This window comes from Notamacropus eugenii, chromosome 1 (genome assembly GCF_028372415.1).
Source record: "Notamacropus eugenii isolate mMacEug1 chromosome 1, mMacEug1.pri_v2, whole genome shotgun sequence".
Classification (NCBI taxonomy): domain Eukaryota; kingdom Metazoa; phylum Chordata; class Mammalia; order Diprotodontia; family Macropodidae; genus Notamacropus; species Notamacropus eugenii.
Window position 1 is genome coordinate 47069885 of NC_092872.1, and position 19792 is coordinate 47089676.

A 19792-nucleotide genomic window follows, 5' to 3' on the forward strand; every position below is an offset into this window, starting at 1 on the left:
TATGTACCTAGAGGATCTGGGCAATCTCTTCTATTAGCTAAGTCATTTAGACAAACTGGTCTCTGAACGAGGAAACAGAAAGGAAAAAACTTCAATCCTAATTTAATAATTGGTTATTAACATAAAAAAATAATCACTTCTCTCATAGGAAAGGTCATATTTTGGACATGTGGAGTTTGAGATGCTTATGGGACGTATAGTTCAAAATGCCAGATTGGCATCTGATGATGTGAGATTAATGTTTAGGAAAGAGATTAGGGTAAGATATATAAAGGTCTGAAAGTTATTTGCATGGAAGATGAGATTTGAACCCATGGAAGCTGATGAAGTCACCAAGTGAGAAAGGTACAGAGAAAAGAAGGCCCAGACCTGAGTTAGATGGCACAGTGCAGACAGAGCTGGACTCAGAAACACCTGAGTTTAAGTCCTGCCACAGACACTTAGTAGCTGTGTGACCCTGGGCAAGTCACTTAACCTTGGTCTTGCCTCAGTTTCCTCATCTGCAAAACAGGGATAATAATAGTACTTCCTTTCTGGGATTGCTGTATTTATAAAACACTTTCCAGACTTTAAAGCACTTCATAAACGCTAACTACTGCCATTATCAAGCCCATTTCTTTCTAAAAATCTTATTTTTCCCCCTAATGCTGTTTAAAAAAACCCTCAAAAACCAACAACCACCCTTCTCTCTCTCTTTTCACCTTCACCTCTACCTCCAGGATCAAGCAGCCAAGCACCACCTTCTGTAAGACCTCTCCTGATCCTCCCAGGTGATATTCCCCTCTCCCCCTTCCTGACTTGCAGTTACTATCTTGATTTTACTTTAAATGTATTTTATATTTACTTATCCTTGGACATGTTTTCCCCTCCAGTAGCATGTAAGCTCCCTGAGGACAGGGGATGTTTTCATCTTTGTCTTTGTGTCAGCAGCACCTGGTAGTGTCTCCAGCACATAACAATAGGTGCTAAATAAATGCTTGCTGGATTGACTCCAACAGCTTGAACTTGAACCACATTTTGTTGTCTTTATTCATTTCCAGTCTCAGTTCATCCTGAGCTTTTGACCCCAGGATTCTTCCACGATCGTGCTAGTCTTTTGTATTTATCCTTCATCACGGCTTTTTGCTTCTCTAACATGCCTGCTGGAGATCAAAGTTGGTGGATGAGTTACAGGTGCATTCCCACCACTTCCAGACTTTTCTTCCTCACTGGGATGATTGACACATGTGCTTTTAGAATTTAGCTTCTCTTTGGTCTCAGGTCATTGTTGAATGCTCAACTCAAATCACTCCTTCCTCTGAATTTTTCCTCAAGCTTCTCTGTAATGACTGTGTTCTTCAGACATCATATAACATGAAGTATGATGTTTTGCAAATCTCTCATTCATGTATGATGTGATATGTATTAGATGGTGACCCATATGGTTTCTAGAATGTAAGTTCCTTGGAGGAAGGAAAAATGTCTTGTCTAAACTTTTTATCTCTTCCAGAGACTAGGAAAAATGTTCTTCACATCTTCTGTCCCCCCATTGCTATTGCTGATGATTTTCCTCTGAAATGACCTTCCATTCACACTGTATGAATCCTATATATGCAATTTTGTTTAAATGTTGTCTCCTCCTTAAGACAGGGGCTGTGTTTCTGCCTTTCTTTGTATCCTTAGAACTTAGCAAATGCCTGGGACATGTAGGTGTTTAATAAATTGCTTGTTGACTGACTGACTGACCTTAACTACTCAGTGAAGGGTTATTGGAAGCTATGCTAGGCCAACAGTGCCCTCTAATGGCCACGGTTGAGAACTCTATGACCCAATGGCTCTTCCTCTTCAAAGGCACGCTCTGCTGCACTTTGCCTCTCATGTCTCTTTTCCTCCTTCTTTCACCATTCATGCCATATTCCATCTCAGGCAGTCTCTTTACAACATACACGTAGTCTTTTCACCATTTCTTTATTCTCCTTTTTTTGAAGATTTGCCCAGTTGCATTGGGAAAAAAATCTCTCTTCCTCACTTCATTTCACGTATGAGTCAAAAAGTTATGGGTCCACGACTGTTCAGATACAGATGTATCTTATTCAGAAAATGCCAGTGGTAGCCAGCAGTTGTCCATAACTGAAATCCTGTGCTCCAATGAAGTTCATTCAGAGGAACCAAGTTCACCCTTACATGTCTTCCCATGAGGACGTGTTTTGGTCATAGGCATTATGGAAGGTCCTTAAGGGCAGGCAAGGACCATTTCATATTTGTCTTTATAGCTTTAGACTTTTGGAACACTTTATACATAAGGCCCTTTGTAGGCCTTAAAGCAGAATATAAATGTGAGTTACTGTTAATCCTGGACATTCTGGGCCTCTATCCCTCTCTTGGGCCCCTAGCTTAAGAGATTTGCTGTTTTGGATTCTTGCTGACATACTCCCTTGCTACTGCCACTGTGACTGAGTACCCTGGTCTGACATTTATTTCTCCCTTCTCTTTAGACCCTGGTCTTTACACATTTGGGACCACAAAAATGTGTTTTTTCAGCTTTTTACAAAGGAAAAGGGAATATACAAATTTAAATTAAAACAACAAGAAACAAACAGGGCTCCTATTCTTTGCTTATCTGTTTTTAGAGTCTGTATCAGGTGGCTAGGTTCTTTCTATGTCTGGGGAAATTTAGCACATTCATCACAAGGATTGAATCATTTAATGGAGACAGTAGAGAAGTAAGGGTACCCAGGTGTCTGAGTGTCATCAGTCATTCAGCCATTGTTGGACTTCAAGATGTCTTCTCCACCTGGACAACATTAGAGTTGGCAGGAAGTTCTTATCCCTTTTGGATCCCATTTTGGGATCTGGATCCCATTTTGGATTGCAGAGAAAAGGCAGGGCCTCACCTGAACTCTCCCAATTTCCCCTCCAAGCAACTTTATTATATAATGCCTCAAAACAAATTACAGACCAACAGAAGCCATAACAAGATGGGTAAAACAATTTTCCAGCCCAAGACAACTTAGTCAGGTGTGTTGTACCATGGTGAAAGTGGAGTAAAGTCCAGTATAGGCCATGCAGCAAACCAGCAGCAGGCCTTGGGGGCAACTGATGGTGGGAGATGTCTTCCAGAGCTCTCAGGCCACAGATGAAGGGTTAGGCAACTGGTCAGAAGGAGATTACAGGAGTCCCTTTGCTGGTCCTGGGGGCAGGACTCTTGTTGCATTGCCCTTACTCAGATGTGGGTTGTAGGCCTGGGGTGAGGAGAAGTAGAATATCAAAGCTTGTAGCTGTAGGGGAGTGGGGATGCTGGTCACAGTTCAAGGACAAAAAAGAATGCTTGTGATCAGTCACAGACCAGAGCACAGGCCAGGAGAGTTATAAACCCACTTCTTCTTGGAAGATCTAGAAGCTGATAGACAGCCAGAATTAGCTCTGAAAACAGCTGCACAAAAATCCTGATGCTTGGGACAGTGTGCTCTCCACATAGGGCCCAACTTTAATATAAAGTTCAGAGTCAAGAAATAGTCTAGAAAAATGAGCAAAGAACAAAAAAAGATCCATAGAAAGCTACTATGGTGATGGGGATGATCAAAACACAAACTCAGAAGAAGACAACAAAGTCAACACTGCTACATCTAAAGTCTCAAAGGATAACGTATTCACATTGTCTCAGGCCTGAGAAGAATTCCTGACAGAACTCAGAAAGTGGTATGGGAAAAATTGGGGGCAAAATGACAGTGATGCAAGAAAATTATGAAAAAGGTAATCAACATAGAAACTGAAAATTCTACGCTGATCTTCTCCTAAAAAAGATCCCCAAAAGAAAACTCCCAGGAATATTATGGCGAAATTTCAGGGGTCTCAGGTGAATGAGAAAATATTGCAAGCAGCCATAAAGAAACAATTGAAGTATTATAGAGCAACAGGATTACATAAGATTTAGCAGCTTCTACATTAAAGGATTGGAAGGCATAGGATATGATATTCCAGAGGGCAAAGGAGCTAGGATTACAATCAAGAATCACACATTAAACAAACCTGTGAGTATAAGCCTTCAGGGAGATAAATGGATATTCACTGAAATAGAGGACTTTCAAGCATTCCTGTTGAAAAGACCAGAGCTGAATAGGAAATCTGATTTTCAAATACAAGAATCAAGAGACTCAAAAGAAGGGAAACAGAAAAGAGAAATTATGAAGGGTTTAATGAAGTTAAACTGTTTTCATTCTTACATGGGAAGATGATACTTGTAACTCCTAAGAACTTTCTTACTTTTAGGGCTGTTAGGAATATACACAGACAGAGGGCATAAGTATGAGTTGGATATGATGGGATGATTATCAAAAAATTAAATTAAATTAAGATGTGAGAAAGAGGAATACAGTGGGAGAAGGGGAAAGGGAGAGGTAGAATGGGGTAAATCATCTCACATAAAAGAGATGAGAAAGAGTTTTTATAGTGAAGGGAAAGATGGCAGAGGCATGGGAGTGGGGAGAAGCACTTAAACCTTACTCTCATCAAATTTTGCTCACAGAAGGAATAACATACACACTCAGCTGGGTATAGAAATCTATTTTACCGTATAGGAAAGTAGGAGAGGACAGGCATAATAAGATTGGGGGGACGGGTTGTTGCTGATAGACAGGAAGATGTGTTGGGGGTGGTGGTAGTCAGAAGCAAAACACTTTTGAGGATGAACAGGGTGAAAGGAGAGAGTAGGATAAATAGAAAAATAGGATACAGAGAAATACAGTTAGTAATTATAATTGTGAAAAAAGTATAAGTTTCTCTGTCAAAGTTTCTTTGATATATTCTCAAACATATAGAGAGCTGAATAAAATTTATGAAAATAAGAGTCATTTCCCAGTTTAAAAATAGGCAAAGAATATGAACAGGCAGTTTTCAGATAAAAAAATCAAAGCTATGTATAAACATATGAAAAATGCTCTAACTCACTATTGATCAGAGAAATGCAAATTAAAACAACTGTAAGTACCCTTCACCTATCAGATTGGCTAATATGACAGAAAAGGAAAATGACAAAGGTTGGATGGGATTTAGGAACATTGTGACATTAATGCACTATAGGTGGAATCATGAACTGATTCAATCATTACTTAATTTGGAACTATGCCTCAAGGTTTATAAAACTGTGCATATTCTTTGACCCAGAAGTAGCAACAATAGGTCTGTATCCCAAAGAGATAAAAAACAAAATACACAAAGTGTCATCATCATGAGTAAGAAGCAAAGCAGGAAGGAAAAGACCATAGAATCTTTCTATGGGAACAAGGACCAAAACACGAATACCAAAGAGGTCAGTATTAAGACTGTACTCTCATCTGAATCTTCAGAAGGGACTATGAACTGCTCACATGCACAAACAGCACTCTTGGAAGAGCTGAAGAAGAAAATAGAAAAAAAAAACTGGCCAATGATTTTAAAAGTATGAAAAAAGTATTCACTGAAGAGAACAGCTCTTTAAAAAGGACAATTGAACAAATGAAAAAGGAAGTACAAAAACTTACCGGAGAAAATAATTCCTTAAAAGGAATAACTGGACAGATGAAAAAGGAGATGCAAAAGTTACCTGAAGAAAACAATTTGATAAAAATTAGAATTAGGCAAGTAGAAGCTAATGACTCTATAAGACATCAAGAATAAGTCAAACAAAATCTAAAGAAAGAAAAGATAGAAGAAAATGTAATTGGAAAAACAACTGACCTGGAAAATGGATCCAGGAAAGAAAATTTAAGAATTATTGGCCTACCAGAAAGCCATGATGAAAAAAAGAGCCTGGGGGGGCGGAGCCAAGATGGCGGAGTAGAAAGACGCACATACACATAGCTCCGAACCCACAACCCACAGAACGGCTAGAGGGGACCAACTCACGGTGAATTCTGCACCCAGAGGCCACGGAGTGTTGGAGCAAGGGAGATCTCTGTTCCGGAGAGACCTGCAAACCTCTCGCGGGGGGTCCTTCGCGCTGCGGACTGGGCGCCGGGACTGGGAGCTGAGGGCGGCCCTGCAGCGGTCTCGACACCGTGAGGAAAAGATCCAAGCGGGCTACGGGGACGGGATCTCCAGCGGCCACGCGGGTCCCTCCACCCACAGAGGGACCTGCAAACCTCTTGCGGAGGGTCCGTCGCGCTGCAGACGCGGAGCCCAGCCCGGACCTGCGGCGGCCGCGGCTCCGAGAGGTACAGATCTGAGCAGGCTTCAGGGACGGGATCTCCAGCGGCTGCACAAGCCCCTCCACCCACAGGTGACGGGGGTCAGTGAGAGAGTCTCTTTGGCGGGTCGAGAGGAGAGTGGGGTGCCCCCATGGCTCGGGCCCCCCAGGGAGATAGAAGCTGAGAGGCGGCTGCAGACAGGGGCTCCCCAAGCGGCGGGAGCCTGGATCCATTGTGGAAGGTCTGTGCATAAACCCCCTGAGGGAACTGAGCCTGAGGGGCGGCCCTGCCCCACCTGACCACCTGAACTTAATTCTCACACTGAATAGCAGCCTTGCCCCCGCCAAAAGCCCTAAGGCGGGAAGCAGCATTTGAATCTCAGTCCCCAAAAGTTGGCTGGGAGGACCAGGAGGCGAGGTGGGCGTGAGGAGAATATTCAGAGGTCAAGTCACTGGCTGGGGAGAATGCCCAGAAAAGGCAAAAGACATAAAACTATTGAAGGATACTTTCTTGGAGAACAGACATTTCCTCCCTTCCTTTCTGATGAGGAAGAACAATGCTTACCACCAGGCAAAGACACAGAAATCAAGGCTTCTGTGTCCCAGACCACCCAATGGGCTCAGGACATGGAAGAGCTCAAAAAGAATTTTGAAAATCAAGTTAGAGAGGTGGAGGAAAAACTGGGAAGAGAAATGAGAGGGATGAAAGAAAAGCATGAAAAGCAGATCAGCTCCCTGCTAAAGGAGAACCAAAAAAATGTTGAAGAAATTAACACCTTGAAAACTAGCCTAACTCAATTGGCAAAAGAGGTTCAAAAAGCCAATGAGGAGAAGAATGCTTTCAAAAGCAGAATTAGCCAAATGGAAAAGGAGGTTCAAAAGCTCACTGAAGAAAATAGTTCTTTAAAAATTAGAATGGAACAGATGAAGGCTAATGACTTTATGAGAAACCAAGAAATCACAAAACAAAACCAAAAGAATGAAAAAATGGAAGACAATGTGAAATATCTCATTGGAAAAACAACTGACCTGGAAAATAGATCCAGGAGAGACAATTTAAAAATTATGGGACTACCTGAAAGCCATGATCAAAAAAAGAGCCTAGACATCATCTTTCATGAAATTATCAAGAAAAACTGCCCTGATATTCTAGAACCAGGGGGCAAAATAAATGTTGAAAGAATCCACCCATCACCTCCTGAAAGAGATCTGAAAAGAGAAACTTGTAGGAACATTGTGGCCAAATTCCAGAGTTCTCAGGTCAAGGAGAAAATATTGCAAGCAGCTAGAAAGAAACAATTCAAGTATTGTGGAAATACAATCAGGATAACACAAGATCTAGCATCTTCTATATTAAGGGACAGAAGGGTGTGGAATATGATATTCCAGAAGTCAAAGGAACTAGGACTAAAATCAAGAATCACCTACCCAGGAAAACTGAGTATAATACTTCAGGGGAAAAAATGGTCTTTCAATGAAATCGAGGGCTTTCAAGCATTCTTGATGAAAAGATCAGAGCTGAAAAGAAAATTTAACCTTCAAACACAAGAATCAAGAGAAGCATGAAAAGGTAAACAGCAAAGATAAATCATAAGGAACTTACTAAACTTGAACTGTTTACATTCCTACATGGAAAGACAATATTTGTAACTCTTGAAACATTTCAGTATCTGGGCACTGGGTGGGAGTACACACGCACACATACATAGAGACAGAGTGCACAGAGTGAATTGAAGAGGATGGGATCATATCTTAAAAAAAAAATATGAAATCAAGCAGTGAGAGAGAAATATTGGGAGGAGAAAGGGAGAAATTGAATGGGGCAAATTATCTCTCACAAAAGAGGCAAGCAAAAGACTTATTAGTGGAGGGATAAAGAGGGGAGGCGAGAGAAAAACATGAGGTCTACTCTCATCACATTCCACTAAAGGAAAGAATAAAATGCACACTCATTTTGATAGGAAAACCTATCTCACAATACAGGAGAGTGGGGGACAAGGGCACAAGCAGGGTGGGGGGAGGATAGAGGGGAGGGCATGGGGAGGAGAAAGCAATTCGAGGTCGACACTCATGGGGAGGGAAAGGATCATAAGAGAATAGAAGTAATGGGGGACAGGATAGGATGGAGGGAAATATAGTTAGTCCTATACAACACAACTAGTATGGAAATCATTTGCAAAACTACACAGATTTGGCCTATATTGAATTGCTTGTCTTCCAAAGGGAAGGGGTGGAGAGGGAGGGAGCTAAAGAAGTTGGAACTCAAAGTGTTAGGATCAACTGTAATGTTCTTACCACTAGGAAATAAGAAATACAGGTTAAGGGGTAAAGAAAGCTATCTGGCCCTATAGGACAAAAGAGAAGACGGAGACAAGGGCAGAGAGGGAGGATAGAAGAGAGAGCAGATTGGTCACAGGGGCTATTAGAATGCTTAGGTTTGGGGGGGGGTAGGGGATAAAAGGGGAGAAAATTTGTAACCCAAAATTTTGTGAAAATAAATGTTAAAAGTTAAATAAAAAAAAAAATCAAAAAAAAAAAAAAAAGAGCCTGTACAATATCTACCAAGAAATCATCAAGGAAAACTGCCCAGAAGTGCTAGATCCAGAGTGCAAAATAGTCATCAAAAGAATCCACCGTTCACCTCCCGAAAGGGATCCCAAACTAAAAACACCAAGAAATATTGTTGCCAAATTCCAGAACTATTAAGTGAAGAAGAAAATACTACAGGCAGCTGGAAAGAAACCATTGAAATATCGAGGAGCTACAGTCATGATCACACAGGACCTTGCAGTTTCTACATTAAAAGACTGAAGGAATTGGAATATGACATTCCACAAGGCAAAGGAGCTGGGACTACAACCAAGGATCAATTACCCAGCAAAGTTCAGCATAACATTTTAGGTAAGGAGATGGACAATCAATAAAATAAGAGATTTCTAGACCTTCCTGATAAAAAGGACAGAACTCAATAGAAAATTTGATCTTCAAATGTAGGTCTCAAGAAAGGCATAAAAAGATAAACAGGGAAAAAGAAAAACTTGTTAGTTAATTTGGGCAAACTATTTACCTCCTTATAAGGGAAGATGATACTTGTTAATATTGAGAATTATATATCTATTATAAAATATAAAAGGAATATACATAGATGGAGCGGGTATAAAGTAAATGATATGATGATAAAAATGTGATTTAAGCATGTGAAGGAATTGTAAGAGGAGATGTGGAAAGGAAGAAGCAGAAAATGGTAAATTACATCACAGGAAGAAGTACAAAATTATATTACAGTAGAGGGAAAGAGGGGAGGGAGGTACTCTCAACTGATTTGGTTCAGGGAGGGAACAAGAAAACTTAATTAAGTATATAAATCTAACTAGCTCTATAGGAGGGGAAGGGGGAAAGAAAGAGGGGAGGCTAAAAGGGAGGGAAGAAGTAGTAAGGGTAAAGGGGAGCAAAAGGGAGTGGGGATGTAAGAAAGGAAGACTGCGCGAGGTGGTGGTTAAAAATTAAAACTCTATTGTGGAGGGGAAGGGAGAACTAAAAGCACAAACAGCAGGAAAGAGGATGGAGGGAAAGACACAGATAGTAATCATAAGTGTGAATGGGATGAACTCTCCCATAAAACAGAGATGGATAGCAGAATGGATTAAAAGCCATAAACCAACAATATGTTGTTTACAAGAAACACATATGAAATGGGGGGATACACACAGGGTAAAGGTAAAAGGTTGGAGCAGAATATATTGTGCTTCAGCTGATGTAAGAAAAGCAGGGGTAGCAATCCTAGTCTCAGACAAAGAAAAAGCAGAAATAGATTTAATCTGCTAAAAGGCACCATAAACAATTAAGCAATATCATTACTAAACATATATGCTCCAAGTGGTATAGCATCCAGATTCTTAGAGGAGAAGTTAAGAGAGTTACAGGAAGAAATAAACAGCAAAACTATACTAGTCGGGGACCTCAACCTTCCCCTCTCTGAATTTGATAAATCTAACCTTAAAATAAACAAGAAAGAAGCTAAGGAGGTGAATAAAACTCTGGATAAGGTAGATATGACAGATCTCTGGAGAAAACTGAATGGGGATAGAAAGGAATATACCTTCTTCTCAGTAGTACATAGCACATATACAAAAACTGACCATGTACTGGGGCATAGAAACCTCACAATCTAGTACAGAAAGGCAGATAGTTAATGAATCCTTCTCAGATCATAATGTAATAAAAATTATATGTAATAAAAGGCTAAGGAAAGATAGATCAAAAACTAATTGGAAACTAAATCTAATCCTGAAGAATGAGTGGATTAAACAACAAATCATAGAAACAATCAACAACTTCATTCAAGAGAATGACAATAATGAGACAACCTACCAAATCGTATGGGATACTGCAAAAGCAGTTCTTAGGGGAAGCTTTATACCTTTGAATGCCTACATGAATAAAATAGAGAAAGAGGAGATCAATGAACTGGGCAAGCAGCTGAAAAAAACAAGAAAAAGAACAAATTGAAAATCCCCAAATAAATACCAAATTAGAAATCCTGAAAAGCAAAGGAGAGATTAATAAAACTGACATTAAGAAAACTATTGAACTAATGAATAAAACTAAGAGTTGGTTTTATGAAAAAACCAATAAAATTGATAAACCCTTGGTAAATTTGATTAAAAAAAAGAAAGAAGAAAACCAAATTACCAATATCAAAAATGAAAGGGGTGAACTTACCTCCAGTGAGGAAGAAATTAAAACAATAATTAGAAATTACTTTGCCCAACTTTATGCCCATAAATTTGATAATCTAAATGAGATGGATGATTATTTTTAAAAATATAAATTGCCCAGATTAACAAAAGAGGAAGTCGAATACTTAAATAATCCCATGTCAGAAAAAGAAATTGAACAAGCCATCAATGAACTCCCTAGGAAAAAATCTCCAGGACTAGATGGATTTGCAAATGAATTCTATCAAACATTTACAGAATAGTTAATTCCAATACCATATAGACTGTTTGGGAAAATTGGAGAAGAAGGAGTCCTCCCCAAATTCTTTTTATGATACAAATATGGTTTTGATACCTAAACCAGGAAAAGCCAAAATGGAAAAATAAAATTATAGACCAAATTCTCTAATGAATATAGATGAAAAATTTTAAATAAGATTTTAGCAAAAAGAATACAGCAACTTGTCACGGGAATAATACATTATGATCAGCTAGGATTCATACCAGGAATGCAGGGCTGGTTCAATATTAGGAAAACTATTAGCATTATTGATCAAAGCAACAACAAACTTGACAGAAACCACATGATTATCTCAATAGATGCAGAAAAAGCTTTTGACAAAATACAACACCCATTGCTATTAAAAACACTGGACAGCATAGGAATGAATGGAAGTTTCTACAAAATAATAGGTAGCATCTCCCTAAAACCTTCAGCAAGCATTATATGCAATGGAGATAACCTAGATGCATTTCCAATAAGATTAGGGGTGAAACAAGGATGTCCGTTATCACCACTATTATTCAATATGGTACTAGAAATGTTAGCTGTAGCAATAAGAGAAGAAAAAGAAATTGAAGGAATTAGAATAGGCAAAGAAGAAACTATGTTATCACTCTTTGCAGATGATATACTTAGAGAATCCCAGAGATTCAAGTGAAAAACTCCTTGAAATAATAAACAACTTTGGCAAAGTTGCAGGTTATAAAATAAACCCACACAAATCTTCTGCATTTCTACATATTACTAATAAAGCCCACCAGCAAGAGATAGAAAGAGAAATCCCATTTAAAGCTAGGGTACACAATATAAAATATTTGGGTGTCTACCTGCTGAAACAAATCTAGAGACTATATGAACACAATTACAAGATATTTTTTGCACAAATAAAGTCAGATGTAACTAAGTGGAAAAACATCCGTTGCTCATGGGTAGGCCAAGCCAATATAATAAAAATGACAATCTACCTAAACTAATTTACTTGTTTAGTGCCATACCAATCAAACTATCAGATAATTATTTTCTAGAGCTGGAAAAAATAATATCACAATTCATCTGGAAGAACAAAAGGTCCAGAATATCAAGAGAACTAATGAAAAGAAATGCTAGGGAAGGTGGCCTAGCTCTACCAGATCTCACATTGTATTATAAAACAGCAATTATCAAAACCACTTGGTACTGGCTAAGAAACAGAAGAGTAGACCAGTGGAATAGGCTAGGTACCCAAGACACAGTAGTGAATGAATATAGCAATCTACTGTTAGAGAAACCCAAGGACCCCAGCTTCTGGGATAAGATCTCACTGTTCAACAAAAATTGCTGGGAAAAGTGGATAATAGTATGGCAGAAACTAGGCATAGACCAATGCCTGACAACACACACAAGAATAAAGTCCAAATGGGTACATGATCTAGGTATAAAGATTGATACTATAAAAAAATTAGTGGAGCAATGAACAGTATATTTATCAGATTTATGGAGAAGGGAAGAGTTTTTGACTAAATGAGAGATAGAAGGCATTATGAAGTGCAAAATGGATAATTTTGATTACATTAAACTGAAAAGCTTTTGCACATCCCAACCCAATGCAACCAAGATTAGGAGGGAAGCAGGAAACTGGGAAAGAATTTTTGCAACTAGTGTCTGTGATAAAGGCCTCATTTCTAAAATATATAGAGAACTGAGTCAAATGTAGAAGAATATAAGTCATTCCTCAATTGATAAATGGTCAAAAGATATGAACAGGAAGTTTTCAGAGGAAGAAATTAAAGATACCTATAGTCATATGAAAAACTGCTCTAAATCACTACTGATTAGAGATGCAAATCAAAACAACTCTGAGGTACCACATCACACCTATCAGATAGGCTAACATGACAAAACAGGAAGATGATAAATGGTGGAGAAGATGTGGGAGATTTGTAACACTAATTCATTGTTGGTGGAGCTATGAGCTGATTCAACCATTCTGGAGAGCAATTTGGAACTATTCTCAAAGGGCTACAAAAATGGACATACCTTTTGACCCAGCAATACTGTTTCTAAGACTGTATTCCCAAGAGATCATAAAAATGGGAAAAGGTCCCACATGTACAAAAGTATTTATAGCAGCATTCTTTGTGGTGGACAAAAACTGGAAAGCAAGGGGATGCCCATCAATTGAGTAACAGCTAAATAAATTGTGGTATATGAATGTAATGGAATACTATTGTCTATAAGAAATGATGAAGAGGAAGACTTCAGAGAGGCCTCGAAAGACTTATATATGATCTGATGGTGAATGAAAGGAACAGAACCAGGAGAGCTTTGTACACAGCAACAAAAACAGTGTGTGAGGATTTTTTCTGGTAGACTTAGAACTTCATTGCAATGCAAAGGCTTAAAAAATTCACAATGGTCTTTTAAGGCAAAATACCTTCCACCCACATCCAGAGAAAGAACTATGGAATTCAATTGCAGAATGTAGCAGATCATTTTCTTTTGTATTACGTTTTGGATTGTTATATGATTTCTCCCATTCATTTTAAATCTTCTATGCACATGACTATGGTGAAAATGTATTTAATAGGAATGTATGTGTAAAACCTATATAAAATTGTATCCAGTCTCAGGGAGGGAGGGAGGCGGTAGGGGGGAAGCAGGAGAGGGAGGGGAAAAAAATCTAAGTTATATAGTAGTGACTGAAGAACACTGAAAATAAATAAAATTTAAAAAAAGTTATGAAACAGGTAGATCTTGTTTCCTTCTCACTTTGATTCTCCCAGCCCAAGGCAGCCTTATTTCCTTTATGAATGGATGATTTCATTCTATCACAGTACTTCATTTTTTACTGTTTTTCCCCTTCTGTGTCCCAGCCCTGCCTTTCAATGTGTAGCAGAATGTGAGTGTTTGGTTCCACCCTACTAACAACTTCTAGTGTAGGTTCCACCTTGCTCATCTCTCTAACTTGGATACTGTGGAAAAACTATCCAGAACTGGGTTGGGCTTCACCTGCCCATCTCCTACTTGGGGAGACTAGTGGGAAGTCAGGCAGCTGGGAGCTTTGGAAAACTATTAAGAGTTCTGCTCACAGGAGCGAGGGCAAGAATCAATGGGTATGACAATGCCACCATCTGCTGGGAGCTACAGTGAACTGCAAGGAGAATGAGGAGTTACTTTTGAGTAGATGGCCATAGAACCATGGAGGGGAATGCCAGTGAGGGATGGGCACGAATAACAGAATTTCAGATTTGGCAAGGACCTCAGTGGTCATCTAAAAGGAATCTTTGGTTCTAGCACACCTGACAAATAGTCATCTAGTCTTTGTTTAAAGGAGGAGGAACCCAATCAGTTCATTCCACTCTTGGAGATGTTTAATTGTTAGGAAGTCTCTCCTGGCATTAAGCCAAAATTTAACCATTTGCTCCTTCCATCTTTTTCTCATCTGTTCCTCTGGGGTCAAACATAATAAATCAAAAAAAAATCTCAGTGAATAGAACACTGTCCCTGGAGTCAGGAGGACCTGAGTTCAAATCTGACCTGAGATACTTGACACTTACTAGTTGTGTGACCTTGGGCAAGTCACTTAACCCCAAATGTCTTGTCTTTCCTCCTCAAAAAAAATCTCATGACACATGTCCTGAGGAATCACACTAGAGTTGCAACTGGGAGCTTGCTCTGGTGCATTGACTGTAAGTGGCTGAGGCCATACAAGTCTCTGTGGAAACATTGTTCATTGATCCCAGAGTACTGGACCATCCATTGATACCATATTTGAGAAGAGGAGTCTTAGGGGGAACATGATAACTATCTTCAAATCCTGGAAAGGCTTCATGTGGAAGAGAGATTAGGCTTCTTCTCTTGGCAACTTCCATTCAATGTTCCTAGTTCTACCCTTTGGGACCAAAGAGGTAAATATAGACTTTATGTAAGTTGTAGATCCCCTTGGGGGAGGATACCTCTCCACATCTAACTTGAAAGTTTGCAGGTCAGGTCCCAGAGGGTGATGACGCTCAGATTCTAGAGTATTTGTGTGGTTTCCTACCCCTAAAATTATGGCTAAAGAATCATCACTGAGGAGCTTACCATTGATAGCCAATGGACACAAATAACTCAAAGAAAAGGCATTTACTAAGTTGGCTTAGGGAGAACGTAGTAAATGCCTCTGTATCCATCTAAAGATGCCTCAAATGACTCTCTGAATTGCTCTCTGATGGATGTAGGTCTCCTGCTCAGTGTGTAGCTTCACTGCAAGATGGGATACTTGATGTTGATAAGGGGAAAGATAAAATCCTCTCCTGGTCTGCTGCTCTCTCTTACAGGCTCAGGAGCCATATTTTCAAAGGTATTCTTTGCCTCACCTGCCTCCCAACTCTCAAACTATTCACTTCTCTGGGGAAGGCAGTTTTAGCCTTTTAAAAGCCCACCTGGGATATGGTCAGTCTTTACCCAGTCAATGGCTAACTCTTCTTAGATATGTCTTTGCACTTTGTTAGCATATCAATACCTTGTTACTTCCATTATCTGCCCCTTACCTTTTGTGAATAAATCAACTAGCTAGGAAGAGGGAAGGAAACAGGTTCCCTCCCCTCCTTTCCCCAACAGATCAATCAGTCATTTGTGGCAAGGTATGATTGGCAATAGGACAAGGGATCCAAGTGCAGGGGATAAAGTGAGCCTCAAGATAAGAAAGGGAGGACTGTGTAGCTAGTGGGGTGGAGGTGACAGCCTGCAACAGAACTGAGGAGTGGATGGATTGGATGCATGGAGGACAAAGAACAGGGTTAGGGCTCATAAGGCATACTTAATATAGAATGATAAAAGATTTGACTCAGCAAAAAGGATTCTGGGGAGCTCATGAACATGGACTTGTGGGTGATGGTAAGGTCAAGCATATGATCTCTATGTATGGCTGAGGTTGCTGTTGTTTGTCCTTTGTTTTGGAAGAGGACCAATGACATCTCAGGGTGAAGCCTTGACTTGCTGGTGAATTGGATTTAAGTGAGGCAGAGCTGCACAAAGTAGTCAGCCTCACTATCTTCCAGAGTGGCAAGACAAAAGTCAGGACTGGTGATGGCCTGGGATGCAGTGGATGACCTTGGCATCTTTCACATGTGACCAACGTCAAAGTGCTCCAGCTGCCTTCATGGCCGTTGGAACAGATTGTTCTCATACATCCACTCTGTCTGGGGAAGCATTCACATGCTTTCGGTAGACATTTTTCTAACTAACTGAAGGAACTGAGGTCTGCTGGGTACACTCAACGTGGTCTGGCCTATCAAGATGGTTTACCAAGATGTGGCCACTGCTCATGCTATAGTTTCTTGGAGCCACAGGTGAGAGTTGAGTGAGTCAGATGGACACCAAAGGTGGATGAGCAGCTCTGAAAAGGGCTAGGTAAGTATTACACACACACAGTGGTGCTAGTCCTCTCTGAACACCCCATATGCTCCATGGCTGAGGTAGATTGTAGGAGTGGAGCACAAGAACTGAATAGATTGAAGAACAGAAAGGTTAGTTGCTTTGAGGGAGCACCAATATATTTGTTAAAGTTCCCTGGTATGAGGGAAGGAATTGGGCTGGGAAAACTGTGATCCAGGCACTGGAGGAACAGAGGAAGGAAGCAGATATAAGTAACAATCTCTAGGATGTAGATTGGGTGATAAATTTGAATTACACAGACCTCAAGGGAGGAGAGGTTGGGAGTGATGGGTAGAGGGAGAATCTGGGAATGGTAGTGGAATCTTTCAACTTCCTCACCATGATTAGTACGTCAGAGATATGATTGAAATTGTAACCAGCAATGGGAAAGGTGGTCAGGGATGCTGAGCTGGTTAGCATGAGGCCTCCACATGACTGCTAGAATAGGAACACAGCCCAAGTGTAGGTCATACTTCCTACCTCTGAGTTTTAAAATTCTATTATTGAATAGGTTATTGGCTCCCCAAACCCTCCCACCCTCTCTTCCCATATGGCCTTTAGTCAAATCCAGTTCAATTCTGATCATGTCATGCTCCCATTCAAGTTCTCAGGACACTGATGCATTGTTGGTGCTATGAACTGATACAATCATTCTGGTGAGCAATTTGGAACTATGTCCAAAGGGCAATCAAACTGTGCATACCCCTTGATCCAGCAATACCACTACTAGGTATGCCAGAGATAAGGGAAATATTTGCATGTACAAAAATATTTATAGCAGCTCTTTTTGTGGTGGCAAGGAATTGGAAATTGAGGGGATGCCTATCAATTGGGGAATGGCTGAACAAGCTGTGGCATACGTATGTTAATGGAAATCTATTGTGGTATAAGAAATGATGAGCAGGCAGATTTCAGAAAAAACTGGACAGACTTACACAAACTGATGCTGAATGAGCAGAACCAGGACATTGTACACAATGACAGCAACATTCTTCAGTGATCAACTATGATTGACTTAGTTCTTCCCAGGAATACAATCATCCAAGGCAATTCCAAAAGATTCTGGATGGAAAATGCTATTCATGTAGATTAAAGCATGCTATTTTCACTTTTTTTCATGGCTTTTCCCTTTTGTTCTGTTTCTTCTCTCACAACATGACTAACGTGGAAATACATTTAAAATGACTGCACATATATAATCTATATCAAATTTCTTGCTATCTTGGGAATTGTGGGAAAAAAATTTGAACTCAAAATGTTGTAAAAAATGTTAAACTATGTTTATGTGTAATTGAAAAAAAATACTATTTAGTACTAAAAGAAAAAGCTCCTAGGGTTTCCTGTTTCCTGTTTTATCCAGAATTAAATACAAACCCTAGATCTTCACCATCTGGCTCCGGGCTATACTTTTACTTATTACACATTATTCCTCTTCAGTCTAGTTATATTGCTATACATAGGATCTGTCTCCATGTCAGGAGATTGTAAAGGGAGGCCAAGGTTATGGTTTGACTCTGTCCTGGAGCTGGGGTTCCCCAGAGTCAAGGCTTCAACTAAGTTCTGATATTTTTTGGGTTTTGCTTGGTGTTTAGGGTTGGATCCAAATTCATGAGGCTTAGCCATTTGAGTTCCAGGTGATACCAAACCAACACTCTGGGATTCAGATGAACATACAAGTCACAAGAATCTCTCAGCTTGGTGATTCATCATGGGCACAGATAAAGCCTGTCAGGTGTTTTAGGAAGATATCAATTGGTATATACTTAAGATCTATTATGCTACTGTGTAATTTCAGACAAGTCACATTCCCTAAGTCTCAGTTTTCCCATCTGTAAAATGGGATTAGAATACATCTGAGTCCCTCCTAGCATTAAATTCTGCGTTTAGCTTATAGAAGATGCTACATTGGTCATCCACAGCCTTTTTTTTTTTTTTCCTAATTTCCTCTCCCAACTTGGTGTGGGTGTTCCCAAGTGTCTTTACCACTCTAAACAACCAGATAAACCAAGAGCCCTCTGGGCAGGAAGCACTAGCACAAGACTCCAGACCAGGGAGGGGAAAGTCTGGAGACAACACAGCAATTTCTACTAGGTTAGGGTTTAAGGCTTTGTTTAACTAGCCACTCTTGAGCCCCCACAGTGTGACACTGATACTGCTCAGGCTCCCAGCTTCTCTAGTCTCCTCTCTACAGCACCAGGCAGGTGCAGGCCCACAGTTAGGAATGAGAACTTTGACCCCTGGATGGATGCTAGTGAGAGGAAGAGAACAGAACACCACTATTTTTATTGTTCACATTTATCCTCAATGGATCAATGAACGGCCAGAGACAGTTTTGCAAAGGAGCTTCCACTGATGTCCCATGTCTTGGCTGAGGGGCAGCACTAGCTTCTTGCTGCTATACAGTGTGTGTTTTTCCTTCGTTGTCGAAGAAAACCATGCCATCAGAGAAATAATGACATGACTTGCACTTGACTTTTTTTTGAGTAAGGGAGAGCTGTGCAGGTCACCAGCCTTACTTCTCCTTCAGAGTCATCTGAATCCGGTGACTAGATATTTATCAGGATGACTGGAGATGACGCAGGATGAGGCAGTGAGGCAAATGGGGTTAAGCGACTTGCCCAAGGTCACAGAGCTAGTGAGTGTCAAGTGTCTGAGGTGAGATTTGAACTCAGGTCCTCCTGAGTCTTCCACTGGTGCTCTATCCACTGTACCACCTAGCTGCCCTGATGCTATACAGTAAGCTGCATCTGGAATCTGTTTGACAGCCAGTTTGGTAAAAAATGGGAGCAAACATGAAGAATTCAGTGACACAATGGTTTCTCAGAAGCATAATTTGGCCAACATGTAGTTGACAGAATACTAATTTGTATGTACTTCAGGTTAGCTACCTCCCCAGATGTAACTCCCTATAGTAAGAAGCTGACTCAGTGTTAGTGAAGGCTTGGAATCCTGGCATCACTACGTTAATGATGTTGAGCAGAAGGTCTGGTTACTGTTGCCCAGTTCCTCCTTGCTAGGTCTACATTCAGCTGAAACGCAGAAGATCCTGGTGGAGCTGGGGAATGCTATTTATTGCCTGCTCTTTCCTTCCAGAGAGAAGACTGGCTCAGGACTATGGAAGAAAAACGCTGTTGCCACTTTTGCGCATGGTGGAGGAGGTTTTTGAATCCATTTCCAGTTTCTCAAATGTCCCAAGCCTAGCCATATTCCAATCCAACTTCAAGGGCCTGAAGTTTGCCGATAGATAAACTC

The 19792-nt window shown here is 40.2% G+C and overlaps 1 protein-coding gene across 5 annotated transcripts in view; it reads right to left on the reverse strand.

The window, feature by feature from the left end:
• ZG16 (zymogen granule protein 16) overlaps positions 1 to 19792 on the reverse strand; it is a 55420-nt gene that overhangs the window by 34937 nt on the left and 691 nt on the right. The window lies entirely within an intron of this gene.